A 13,590-nucleotide genomic window follows, 5' to 3' on the forward strand; every position below is an offset into this window, starting at 1 on the left:
CCTTTTCCCCTTTCCCTTTTCTCCCTTTCTCTATTTTTTTTTTCTTTTCTAGAATCCATTTTGGATTCTAAATGTGTGACATCTCCTGGAGTCTCCAGTCCTTCAGATGAACAGCTTGGTAGCCATTGATACCATCATGACAACACTTCACAGAATCACAGAATTGCTGAGGTTGAAAGGGACTCCTGCTTTCAGCTTGTCTAACCCCCTCTCAAGCAGGGACACCCATAGCAGGGTGCCCAGGCCCATGTCCAGGTGGCTTTTAAATATTTCCAAGGTGGGAGACTCCGTATCTCTGGGCAACCTATGCCAGTGCTCAGATATCCTCACAGTAAAATTTTTCATGGTGTTCAGAGGAAACAACCTGTTTGTTCCCATTGCCTCTTGTCCTGGCACTGGGTACCAATTAAAAGGGCCTGGCATCTTCTCTGCAGATATTTATACATGTTGCCAAGATTCCCCTCTGAGCATCCTCTTCCCTAGCTGAACAGTCCCAGCTCTCTCAGTCTCTCCTCATATGAAAGATTTTCTAACCCTTTAATTATCTAAACTGAACTCTATCTAGTAGCTCCATATCTCTCTTGTATGGGGGTACTCAAGAACTCTCCATCTGGCTTGCATACGCTTGTGCTCCATTATACCCATTCCACTTATAATCATTAACAGAACATTCCTTTTCTTGTTTTCAAGTCTGCAGACTTAACAGTAAATCTCTGTAAATTCATTTGGTTATGTGTCCGTTCTCAGATCAAGCCACTGTTCTCTGAAGTGGACCGCTTTGCTTCTAATGGCAATCTTTATTTTTTTATTCTCCAGTAAGTAGGGCATTCTTACTTCAGGAGGAACTTTCTAAAGTTACTTCTCACTCAAAAAGACATTTTGATATCTTCAAGGAAAAGTTCCCCCAACTTATTTTTAGTTCTCTCCCCATCCTTGACCTTTACATATCATCTTTTAGTGACTTTCCCTTTATGACCCTTATTTTCTTCTCTTCTTTGCTAAAGAAGTGTACCCATTCCTCTTTCTTCTTAAGTTTCCAGGCCAGCATAATCATATTTTCCGCAGCATCAATTAGAAATGAACTCCTTACCACTCCTCTCACAGTTTTTTGAGCTGGAGACACTCTACAGCTGGCGTTCATCTTTCCAAATAAGCTTCTCTAATATTGCACTCTCTCCATTCTAACTTAATTTCTCCACTGTTTGCATTGGGTACAAATATAGTATTCAAGGTTCAGCGCTATCTCTTCTCTTTTGTTAACTATACTCTGAAGCTAAATTTTTTTTCACTTTTCCTGATCATTTTTGGCTTTTTCATCCAGTCATTGAAACTGCGCTTCTGGCATTTCTCTTCCTGTGATATCTCATGTACTTAATGTAGCCTTGACCTCATCTACTGAAATTTTTCCATAGAAGAATTTGAACTTTCCTGGAAGCCAAAGACACAGAATACTGTTTCTTCTCAGAGCAATCCTCTGGTTTCATCTCTAGTTCTCCTTCCTCAAAGCTTCTGAGTATGACATGAATCTATTATAAGACCCAGAGAAACCTCCACATTCACATATGTGCAGGCTAACAGCATGATCCAGGTACCTCCATGTTCTGGAAGAAAAATGGTATTCAAATGTACTGCTTTACTCCTAGTCGTTCTTCATAAATTAGACTTGTTTATCTTTCTTCAACTATGTTAGTTTTTACCTTTGGAATCTTGATTTTGCTCATTTTCTATTTTCAGAGGCTTGAAACTCCTCTAAGTCCTTCACAAAGCCAGTGTCTTCTTATAGACATATTTATTGTCTTTACCATAACTGAATAAGGGTTGTAATTCTTCCATAAGCAGGCAGAATAAAGTTCTTCTAATTCTCTTCTGAAATTTCAGCTTCAGGTTCCAGGAGGACTCTATATCTACGTGACAAAGCCTTGGAGAGGTAGTTCCAAGCTTAACTTCAATCCAAATGATACCCTTGATACCCTCTGTTCTCAAGGAATAAATTCTTCATGTAAATAGCCTACATCTTCAAAAATAACGAGTAGTTGTGGTTTGATTCTTCTGCCTCATATCATTCTCACCATTCCAAGTCTTGACCACTCATTTCTCATTTTCCATGATGCCAGTGGCTTACAAAGCCAATTCTAGCTAACCTTTGTCTCTCTGTGCTCATTAATATGCACAGTAGAGCAAATAGTTAATAAAGTTATCTCTTTGCCTTGTATGCCTCTTCTTTGGTGTGTCTGACATTTATAGATGACTGACTTTTAGAATGAGACCATATAAAATGTACTTAGAAACTGAACAAAAATTCACATCATTGCATCATTATATTACCTGCAGCATGCATTCAGTTTGATTAAGCAAATTCAGCTGCGTTCTTTTTGGAAACAGCTTTAATTCACAGAAAACTCAGTACGTAGTCACTTCTACAATTCTGGTTTCTAGTCAGGACAGTAATTTTGCAATAGATATATTTCAGTTGTTTCCTTGTCCCTTCTGTGGTTGTTGTTTTTCGGTTTTTGTTTGTTTGTTTTGTTTTTCTAGGATTTAGAGGCACAAACTTAAGTGATAATAAAGAAAAGCAAGTGTAAATATTGCAGATTACAAAGGGTCATTCTAATTTGGGAGAAATGACAGAGAAGGTTTTCTTATATCTGAGCCACTTCCCCTATTTCTGCTCATTGTCAGCAGAAAGAACTTGCTTCTATTATGTTAAAAATAAAGTGCCAAAGTTGTATTTTTAGTCAAATGTAAGAGAATGATAACCCTTTAGCCCATGTCCTCACTACAGATGCATTGCCTCCTTATTCTGATGACGTGAATGAGGATCACTGCTTCCTTTATTTTAGACACAGAATGCCCTTGCAAACAAGACACTTTATTTTAGTGGGAATTTCCTGAATAAATACAAGTTGCATCTCTCAGACATGATTCCTGTGCATTATGATTGATGCAACCCTTCCTTTGAATTACTTAACTGAAATGCACATTTATTTCGTAGTTGTGTTATGCCAGAAGCCCAGATGCAAAGGCCAAAAAGCCATGAGAATTAGGGCAAGGAAGATAAAATACTATAATATCTGAGAATGCAATTGCAATTTTCTCTGTTGTATGATTCCTTTATAGCAACATCCAATTTGCCAAAAGTTACTTGTTAGTGCCAATGTAACCAGCTTAATTCCTAATAAATTTATATCTCTTTTAGGAATTGAGAAGCGCAGCAGTGCAGATTTACTGCTGCTTGTTGTTGGTTAGGGCTAGTTAGTACTGATATACATCAGACCAGAAATGTGTCTGCCAGAGTATCTCTGTTCTTACCCTTACTGATAAGAAAAGAGACAGTTTGCTGCCTTTCTCATCACTCTTTCTTTCGGCTGCTATTTCAAGGAACACTTTTACCCCTTTTAATATTTGAACTCCAATAAGCTCAACAGGCCAAAGAGAAAACTGATATGTGTGTTTCTTTGGTCAGGAACAAAAAAAGTAGATAATAGAGAAATTTGTTCCTTCCCTAACTTTTTGATGGTAGCTGCAAACATGTGCATCTGTGGTTCCTACATATCAATGGCTGATTGATGAAAATGGTCTTGAGAATGTTAGTCAAAAGACATCTATGAGAGTTTCACATCCCTCTTATTGCCTCTCCCTTGGCAGGTGATTTGCTTCAAGAGCACATTAGCCTGCTAAGTACCATGAACAGTTACATATCTAAACACTGTAGTACAAGAGCAAGATTTGGCAAACAAAGAGTAATTCCACATTTTTCTTATATATTAATGTATGGATAAAGCTACTTAGCAAACACCTGCACCACAACGTTGTTATGTCTGTGCTAACTATTGCTGTGCTAAATAATTCCTGGGTGCTTTATGGGGATAATGTGTGATACAGCCTATTACAGTAAGAAATCTGGACACAACCACCTTGGTTTGTGTGTGAAGAAGAGCACTCAGATGCCTCTAAGTAAGCTAGGTCATGCCAGGTTTCCAGGATAATTGCATTTATTGATGCAGGTATGAACTGCATTTTCCAGGGAAGCCTCAAAGACACGGTTATAGTTGAAATTGGAGTTGTCTTCTGTCTAGGGAGGAATGTCATGCAGCTGTGAGACACTCATCTCAAATATAAGCAGGTGGAGCTTTCACAGTGAGGTCTGGATCAACTTATAACACAGGCAACATATAGATGAGCAGCTGAAACAAAAGGGTCATCTGGCAAAGAACAGGAGTTTCAGATTCAAGTGAGGGGACTAACAGCTGTCAAGTGGGAAAGAGGAAAAGTCTATCCATTTTTAGATCTAGATGCAGAGCCATCTAAATAAGTTAATTGGTCACTGCAGGCTGGTTGTAGAATATCTGTGCATTTCAGTGCTATGTTTTAAAGAGTCTGATGCAAATGAGACCTTCAGCAATGATTAGGCAACTGCGGACAGATTCTGGCTAAATGGAGCTCTGTTTTTCCTGATTTCCTTGCTTCTCTACAAAATGTATGCTAGAGGCTGTACTACACATGAGAATAATTTCAGAGCTAGACATCTGTGTGAAGGGTTCTGAACCTGAAGTACCTTCTATTTCTGTGCTTGAATGAAACCAGATGCCTCTGAAGGTGATTAATTGCATCTGCAGATGAAGACATAAAACTGATCAGGAGATTTGTCTTCTGGATTATCTACTACTCTCTTCCTGTTGAGTCTATGGAGAGCACAGTGACTAGCTCAGAATTAATTGTCAAGATTCTAGATATTTCAAACTTGGTGAGGTGAACACTGGTGTCTGAGCTTTAGTTCAGGAAGAGTGTTTAGGATAGGATACGTAAGTTAAAAAAAGATAATAAGCTTTTTTCCAACACTTGTTAGCTGAACTTCTTGAGATTCCTTATTTTTCCGCATTTTATCACATAAATTTTTTACTCAATCAAAAGTAAACTACGTGACAGAGACTCTTTTGTCATTAAAGTCTCTGTTCAGTATCTGTGCCCTGACACACTAATTAGCCCGTGTATAACTTCAGTCGCCACTAGTAAATTTGGATTATTTTTCTAGAAAATAGCTTATTGCTTGTTCTTTACAATTTCCATTTCTAAACTGGCTGTCAGAGTGTAACACATACTTTGATTCAAATGGGTTAATATTCATGGTCAAGAGGAAACATTTCCTTTATCTCTATTTTTGGTGGTAGAAACCAGCCAAAAGCTCAGACTGAAACAAACTTTTTATTGGCACTGAGTCAAATAATTTTGATTTAGTCCTATTCTTCTGAAAATCAGTAACATCGCTCCCATTGGGCTTCTGGAGGGACAGGATAGCATCATTAATAATAAATATATTTGATTAATTCAATTATCTTAGTTAAAATATTGATAACAAAAGCAATACGTCAGCAGCAGTGATACATTTTCTGGACAAAATCCAGGTTTAATAAATATGTAACGAGTAAAGGAGACAGGATATTCTACATTATAGAAAAAAAAGATTTTTTGTGTGTATTTGAAAAGGCAGTGTGCTCTGATAAATTGTATTGAATATCATGATAATGAAAATGTTTCAGAAGGTCTGAAAATATGGAAATGATTACTGTACAAAAAGTAAGTTGAATGGATTTGTTGACCTGAACTATCTTTATTGGGATTTCACAAATTACACTGAAAATAAATATTGACTGGAGAATCTTAAATTGTCATGAAGACCATGCAAGTAGTTTGAAAAATATATAGTGAAAGTCATTTCGATTTAGAATTTGTTTTCCTACATCTCCTAGATTCAGTAGGAAATAACAAAATCTGCAGAGAGAGATTTGGGAAATCAACATCTGCTGAGTAAGAATCATCAGGACCTCCCTGTCCTAATGACAACAAAGGAAACTTAGAGCAATAATGCTCTTAATTTAGATATCTCTTTAATTATACATCTATTAAAAAACTAGATAGTGTGAGAAGAGTGTGTTTTGATGTCATCAGTCCAACTTAACAGTATAGTGACAAGAAGGAGAGAAAGAAATTGGAATGGAAATAATGGAATTGATATTTTTGCAAAACTTGAGACATCATCACTTTGGACAGACCAAAAACTTAATAATGACATTATCATTATCACAGTACATAATGGTTATTTTCTAGTAAAATTACTATGGGAAATCTTTCACTTTCCCACTACATTTCTGCTATCACTTTAATAGTTTTTTTTTTTTTTTAAATTTCTGGTTTATTGAAGCTCTCTCTGTGTGTCCCTTTCACAAAAGAAAAAAAAAAAAAAAAAGAAAAAAAAGACAAAAAAGAAGAAATAAAAAATATATATATTTATTTCAACTATACATTCGCATTTGTGTATGATCCCAGATATGATAACCTTAGGCATAAGTTGTATGTTTTCATCTCAAGCAAGTGATTCTCAAAGCACAATGACAGGAATTCAAGTTAGTAAGTAACAGGGCCTTTATTTCCCCAGAGATAGAAGTGTGGAAGTCAAGGGAAATACAATGACGTTGTTAATGTTGTATTTATAACTGTTAGTAGTCCCACCCTCGGCTTCATTGTCTGAAGTGCTACTGTTATTTTCATAAAAAGCACAGCAGGCATTTTCTATTTTATACAAATGATTTATTTCTATATTTGAGGAAAAAACATTTGTATTGGCTGTTTGTGATCTACTGAGACAATCTTGTCACAATGTTTTATGTTTTAAAGCTCTTGTGAGCTAGTTAATAATTGGACAACCTTTTGAAGGCTTAAGATTCCAAGCATTAGTTTTCATCTCATAAAAGATGATCTAATTTCAACCATTACTTCTGTGCTGACAAGTATTCTTGTTAAAGGTGGAAAAACTGATGCAAAGGCGTTAGTGACTTCAACAAAGCCACATTGGTGTTGGCTGTTGATACAACAAATCAGCTCATAATTCCTAACATGATTCTAGGCATTTGAATTTGAATAAGTTCTTTTTTTTTCTTTCTCTGGATTTTTTTCCCTTTTCAAAAATACTCTTTTCTTGTTCTTCTCTCTTAATTTATTTCTTTTGCTATTTCTTTTGCTGGGTTTAAGTGTAACATAAAAAGGATATGCAGTCACTATAGAATCTTTTCTAAGTATGATTTTCTACTTCAGCATAACTGATTGATAATTTTTCATTATAATTCCTAATACTTTTTAAAAATAATTAATGTTATTAAAAAAAAAAAAAAAGATTATAAGAAATACAGTTTCTTCCATCACTGAAATGAATTCAACTAAAAACCTTTCCAAAATCAAACCTATCAAATTGGGTTAACTTTATTTTAAAATGGTTACAGGGCATTATTTACTACTGGATAATTTATGTGTCTGTCAGTATATTCTAAGGAATTTTAATATATTTTTGGCCCAGTAAAAGATACGAATCTTTTGAGAGAAGCTTAACGTAAGGTTGTCATGAAACATGACTTGATTAAGTTCAAAAGATTTTTAAATAATCATTTGGACATCTGTTGGTTTATCCAAGCTTACTAGAGTTCACTCACGATTTTCTGTGTGAAAACACTTCATTAAGTACTTAAGTAGTTCCCAAGTCTGAAATGAATGCAACGTGACAGAAGCATCACAAATTTTTGTTATGTGGTTTTAAATATCCAACCAAAGTAAGTGTATTAATAGCAAATTACAAGATTCAGCTGCTGATTAACTAAACTGTGATTTGGGAATGTAACAGAAAAAGGTGTTTTATAGATCATGCGTCGTATTTCCTTCATGAGACCACTCAAAATAAAGGAAATCTTGTTCCATCTCAATAGACTCCTGTAAACTCCAGTAAGATAAACTCTTGCCAGGATTATAAAACACATTGTGAATGTAGGCTTGGAAGGTTTCTTTGAATGCTATCAGAAGAAAAGTACTTAAGAAATAATCAGGGAGCTGAAAAAAGTGTGTAATGTATTTTAAATTACAGAGTTAGGGACTTAAGACATCACCACAAATAACCATGGATGAATACAAGAAGATTCATTCTGAATTCCTTTTTAAATGAAAGAGCTTCTAGAGAGCTGTGGACTGAAAAGGGAATTATACTTCACTGGGTGAAAACGTCTTAAACTTTTCATCTGAAACATTAGTCAGCCTAGAAAGAAAGAGAATTTGGCTTTACCAGAATGAAGTTATTAAAGAGAGAATGTGAAACAGCTTCTACATCTTACATGAACAGGTAACTCTCACTGATAGAGAGACTTTAGGTAACCCATTGCTAAAATAGAAATGTATTATAAAGTTGGCAGGTGTTTCATGTTTGTTGTGGTTAATTTTGGATTATCATGTAGGAGTTCCAATGACCTGTGTTCTGCTCTCTTCCTACATTCTCAGTAGGCAGAGTTAGTAAAAGACAATGACTGAAGTTTAGAGGGCTTGTGGAAAAATATTTGGTGGATATGACAAGTTGAAAAGCTAGGTAAGATGTAGCTTGAGGTGCTCTTTTATACTAAATATTTGGAACTTGCCTACATTCTCTATTCTGTCCCAGCTTCTTTCTTATAGTTACCCAGTTACTTATCATCCATCCTGTGAAAGCCTTAATCTATGAGGCTTCATTTGTTGGCATCAAAGATCACAAATCACTGGCTGAAATAGGAGGGGACCTCTGGAGGCTGTCTGGTCCAAACCGCTTCTCAAGCAAGGCCACCTGGAGAAGGTTGCCCAAGATGATGCCTAGATGGCTTTTAGGTATCCAAAGGCTGGGAGATTCCACAACATCTCTGGGAGACCTGTGCCAGTGGCCAGTTACTTTCACAGCAAATAAGTGTTTTGTAACGTTGAGATGGAACAGAGATGAGGAGAGTAGTCTGGATTTCTCCTCTAAGGAAAGGAGGGGAGAATAGTTGAAAGGGACCTACAAAGATCATTAAGTCCATCTACCTGACCACTTCAAGGCTAAACGAGAATTAAAGAAGCATTAATCAAATGCTTCTTGTATATTAACAGGCTTGGGGAATCAACCACTTCACCAGGAAGCCTGTTCCAGTGTTTGATCACCCTTTCTATAAACACATTTTTCTTAATATCTATCATCTGGTACAGCTTTGTGGCAATTCTGCATATCCTATCATTTGTTACATACAGTTGTGTGGCTTTTCTCTGCTCTGATATTAATATTTCAGTAAAAGGCTACAGAGATGGTAGAAAATCAAGGCCTATGTCTGTTATTTTGTCAGTATGAACAGACTGTGTGAATGAGAATTAGTATTAGTCTCAAATTATGGCTGTGTGGACAGAATTGAACAGATGGATATTACACTGGTCCTGCTAAAATATATTTGTGCCATTGATACAGAGATAAGACTTTAATAGTCTTTTCAGTGCATAGTTCAGGATCTGTTCAGCAGTAATAAATTTTCTGTCTGAGGAAGTCATACAGTAACAAATACTAAGTTTAGAGCATCTGAAAGATTTTTTCTATGCCTGCTAAGATCACTCTGCTTCCTATCTAATAAACTCATGAAAACATTTTCTATCGCCAGCAGTAATGCCAGCAACATCTTTTTTTTAGAGTTAAAAGCATGTTAGAAGTGATCCATACATGCCTAAATACGTCTAACCTTGATTTTCCTTTGTATTATTTATGATTATTTAATTATGTCAATTTATGATCAAAAAACTGATCTAAAGGTTTCTGATAGTTTATTTAATACATAAGACACTGTCAACATGTTTTGAATTCTGAACATTTATACGTACCTGACTCTATTGTGACTCTTTCTTTATATTTTTTTCCCTTTGACTGGCCGAAATGCAGAAAATGGCAAAAGAATTAAAAGCTCCAAATAATTAAACACTAATAATTTTTGAGGCAAGAAGGAGTTGTTAAAATAAATTAAAATTCTGGTCAGACTATATGCTCAATTCTTTATCTCTCAGAAGTGACTAGAGACATCTAGGATTTCATACAACTTTTCTTTCCTCATGAAGATTAGTTTGTTTGCGGTCCCTTGAGAATTTGTTCTCTCTCTCCAGGAATATAGGAGATAAATTGCTGCCTTGATCTTCCCATTGCAAATCCTAAGCAGTTTTTTTGTTCCAAATCCTTAATGTACTCAATACCTTTAGAAATCTCATAAGATTTTTGATCTGTAATAGTACTGCACAGATGGACTTGATCTTCAAATACTACTTGTCACACTTGTGAGAGATGTTAAAAACCTAAGGGAGTGATTGAATACCATATAGAGTTTTATATGAGACATTTGGGATGTGAAAGTCTAAAGAGAAACCTTTCAAAGCTCAACAATGTAAAGGAAGGTTTAGGTGAGAACAACTCCTGCAGATACTGGATTATAAATATATATTTCAAACACATACTGAATTAATTAACTTTAAAATGGAGTGTACCTAACTTCTGTACTGAGCTGTATTTGCCAAAGAAATAATTGTGCAGCTCCTGAGAATGGTCCAAAGAAGGGCCACCAGGATGCTTAGGGGAACCAGTACACTTGCCCTTTGAAAAGACCAAGGGATGGGAGATAGTTCAGCCTGGAGAGGAGATGGATCACATTGTTTGGTTTTGTGAAATCAGGCCATTAATATATACCAACTTCTACATCACCAATTTACCCTAGGAAGCCATGCGCCACTAAATTATAGCGCTGTGGAATATCTATGAAATAGATCACCAATGGAATAAGAGCAGAATATATGTGTATATAATATAATATACATATTTTTATATGTATATTTTAATACATATTTTATATTTTAATTAATAATTTAAATAAATTAATATTTTATATTAATATATAATTAATTATATATTAATAATATGTATTATTAATATTATACATATAATATATGTATAATAATATATACACTAAAGAAATCTCTCTTTAAAAAAAAGAAACATGGTCCTCTATAGGATCTCCACCTCAGTTATAGGCTTTATTTCCCTAACTACCTTAAATGGTTGCCTGTATTTGAAGCCCTGCTAGGCTGGACAATTAAGTCACAAATGTGGAAAGTGGCTCTCCATACAAACACATTCTCTCCTGTCCTAAGTTACTTGGATTGCTGTCTATCAATGGACCAGATGTATTTGTACAGAATTTTCCTTTTTTTTTTTTTTTCTTTTAGCATGTAGATAATTTGATCCATGTGTTTATTTAAGGGAACTAAAATTGTTATACGTGATTTTGAGAAAAACAGTCAGACTTCTTTTTCCTGTCACGTTAAGCAAAATAATATTGAAGTCCCATAATTTCCAAAGATACATTTTATGAAGTCGTTCTCTGACCACAGGAGCATTCAGGCCATCCTAATGTTTCATTAGGTTTTGATGTAATTTCATAGTTTTCTTTGGGTCAGTGACATGTGAAATAATTTATTTTTTTTTTTTTGTATCAGCAACATCAAATGTATTGTCACTTCATTTAGTCGGGCTGTGGAACCAGCATGGTAATTTTGGAATATGGTGTTAACGAGACCTTTATAGGCTTCTATGTCTTGCTAAAGAAAACCTTTTGTCTCTCCAGGCTTACTAAGCACTGTTTTTGCATCTTCTATGCATGTCTTTTAACCTAGTGCAGATCCGACTTTTAACTCAGACCCAGCAGTGCAGTTGTATTTTCTTAACTGTCACTCATACTTCTGGTTTTCTCTTGATAAAACAACAGTACGATGTAGATGTAGCACAGTTCAAATAGCAGGAACATAGGAAGAAACTTTCTCCACTACAATTATAGTTTTATCAATGTTTCTGAACGTTTTCATAACACAAATAATAATAAGTTAAGTTGTTGAATGCTGCTGCACCTCTTTCACAAAGAATATATTTGTACATACTACTCTAGTAAATTCCATTTAATTCGTCAACAGGGCTGGGATTAAATTGCCTTTTCCTGAAGAGTGCCATGCAACCAGTGCTTCCAGAGAACTGAGCTATCTGCGTACTAGAAAGCCACTGAATATAGTGTAACACTCTTCCCTGGAATGTCATTACTTGGCATGGCTTGAAAATTCCACTTGAAAAAAAGGAAGTGTGATTTAGGGCCAGATTCACTGACACATTCCAGTTGCTTTGTGCTTGTCTGGTGATAGAAAACAGCAGTAAACTAACAAGCTAAAGTGGATTTATTATTGCTTTGCATATCTGACATGGCATGGGGCTATTAGAGCATACCAGAGGGAGTGTTCTCTTCTTTAATGATGAACTGGAGATAAAGAGTGAGGGTGTTTGCTTGCAATAGAATTCCTGGTGATATGAAACAAATTCCAGCTTAGTGTATATTCTACTACTGCTTAAATTATGTTCCTCTGCACATTATGCACTGCTGTTAAGAGTGCAGAAGTGATTCAAAATGACAATAGGTAGAATAGCAACCTACAGACATAAGAAATATTTGAAAACTTTTTTAAGCAAAGACCCTGTGTATAGCACATGGTAAACTGCACTCAGTATGGGGTTCACATCCTTTCCTGCTCACATTAACGTTAACAGATCCAGACTAAATGAAAGTCCACTGCTATCAAAAAAGAATGTCACCAGTGTCATGCAGAGCAGATACATTTGAGTATGTCTGTCTGACACGGGACATAAAAGGTTTCACTGAAGTACAGCAGTATGAATTGCACAGTGGAGGGCCATTGTCATCCCAGTTGCAGAATGCCTCAGACGTTCAATTGGCCCTGACATCTCTGACACAATGATAAGTATGCACAAATATTTCACCAACTACCAATTATTTAGAAAATGAAATGCTTCTATGTTTTGTCAGGCAAGAGTTTCTCATGGCTCAGTGCTCATGCTGTCAAAGTTCCCCCATTACGGTTTTTCTTCATAGCATATGGAGTATTTTTCTCGTGACAATGTCACTGCAGACTGAGAGTTATAGATTAATATATTAAGAGTTTCATACTCTGAAGTATGTCTTTTGTCTGACACCTGCACGGTTTCCGCTAGAAAACAGCTGAGGACTTTGGCTCTGTGCAGATATGCCAAGCTATTCTGACAGTTTTGTGAAGTGAATCTTCCAGATGAGAATGTGTTAGGCTGCAATGTTTTCCAAAGGAGAGGAACCACAGAAACAAGAACAAAGTCATTCTGTTAAGGACCTAACTGAAATTGTAGTGTGTGGGCATAATTAGCACTTGTGTACTCAGGAAATATGTGAGAAAGATATCAGCTGTATGATAATTGTAGTTAAAGAAAGAAGAAGGTGGTGTGACTACGTGCTCATCTGTATTCACTTGGGTCGCTCAGCTCCTCCTAATGCCTGTATGCTGTCACAAACAGAGATACATTTCTGACGCTGGTACTGGTCAGATTACAATTGACTGGATGGCACACCTAGCTCTTTCTCCTGATCTTGTTTGAGTGAGAGATGTTTACATGGACAGATGTCTCCAGATGAAATCCAGGTTCATTTATTGTATTTGTCTGGTGGCTGTCTCCACTAGTAACTAAAATCAAGCTAACATCAAACCCAAAGACTCTAGTTTGAGCATAATTGTCCTTAATGAGGCCTCAGTTATTAGACGACAGATTTTCTGGCATTTTACAAGAAAATCTGATTCAACATTTAAAATGTTAGTTGTCAGATTGCTTCTTGAAAACTGAGTAAACTTAAAGTTCATTTGAAAAGAATTATTTAATCAACA

This window comes from Lagopus leucura, unplaced genomic scaffold, assembly GCF_019238085.1.
Source record: "Lagopus leucura isolate 7727_CA_CO unplaced genomic scaffold, USGS_WTPT01 Super-Scaffold_100001, whole genome shotgun sequence".
Taxonomy (NCBI): domain Eukaryota; kingdom Metazoa; phylum Chordata; class Aves; order Galliformes; family Phasianidae; genus Lagopus; species Lagopus leucura.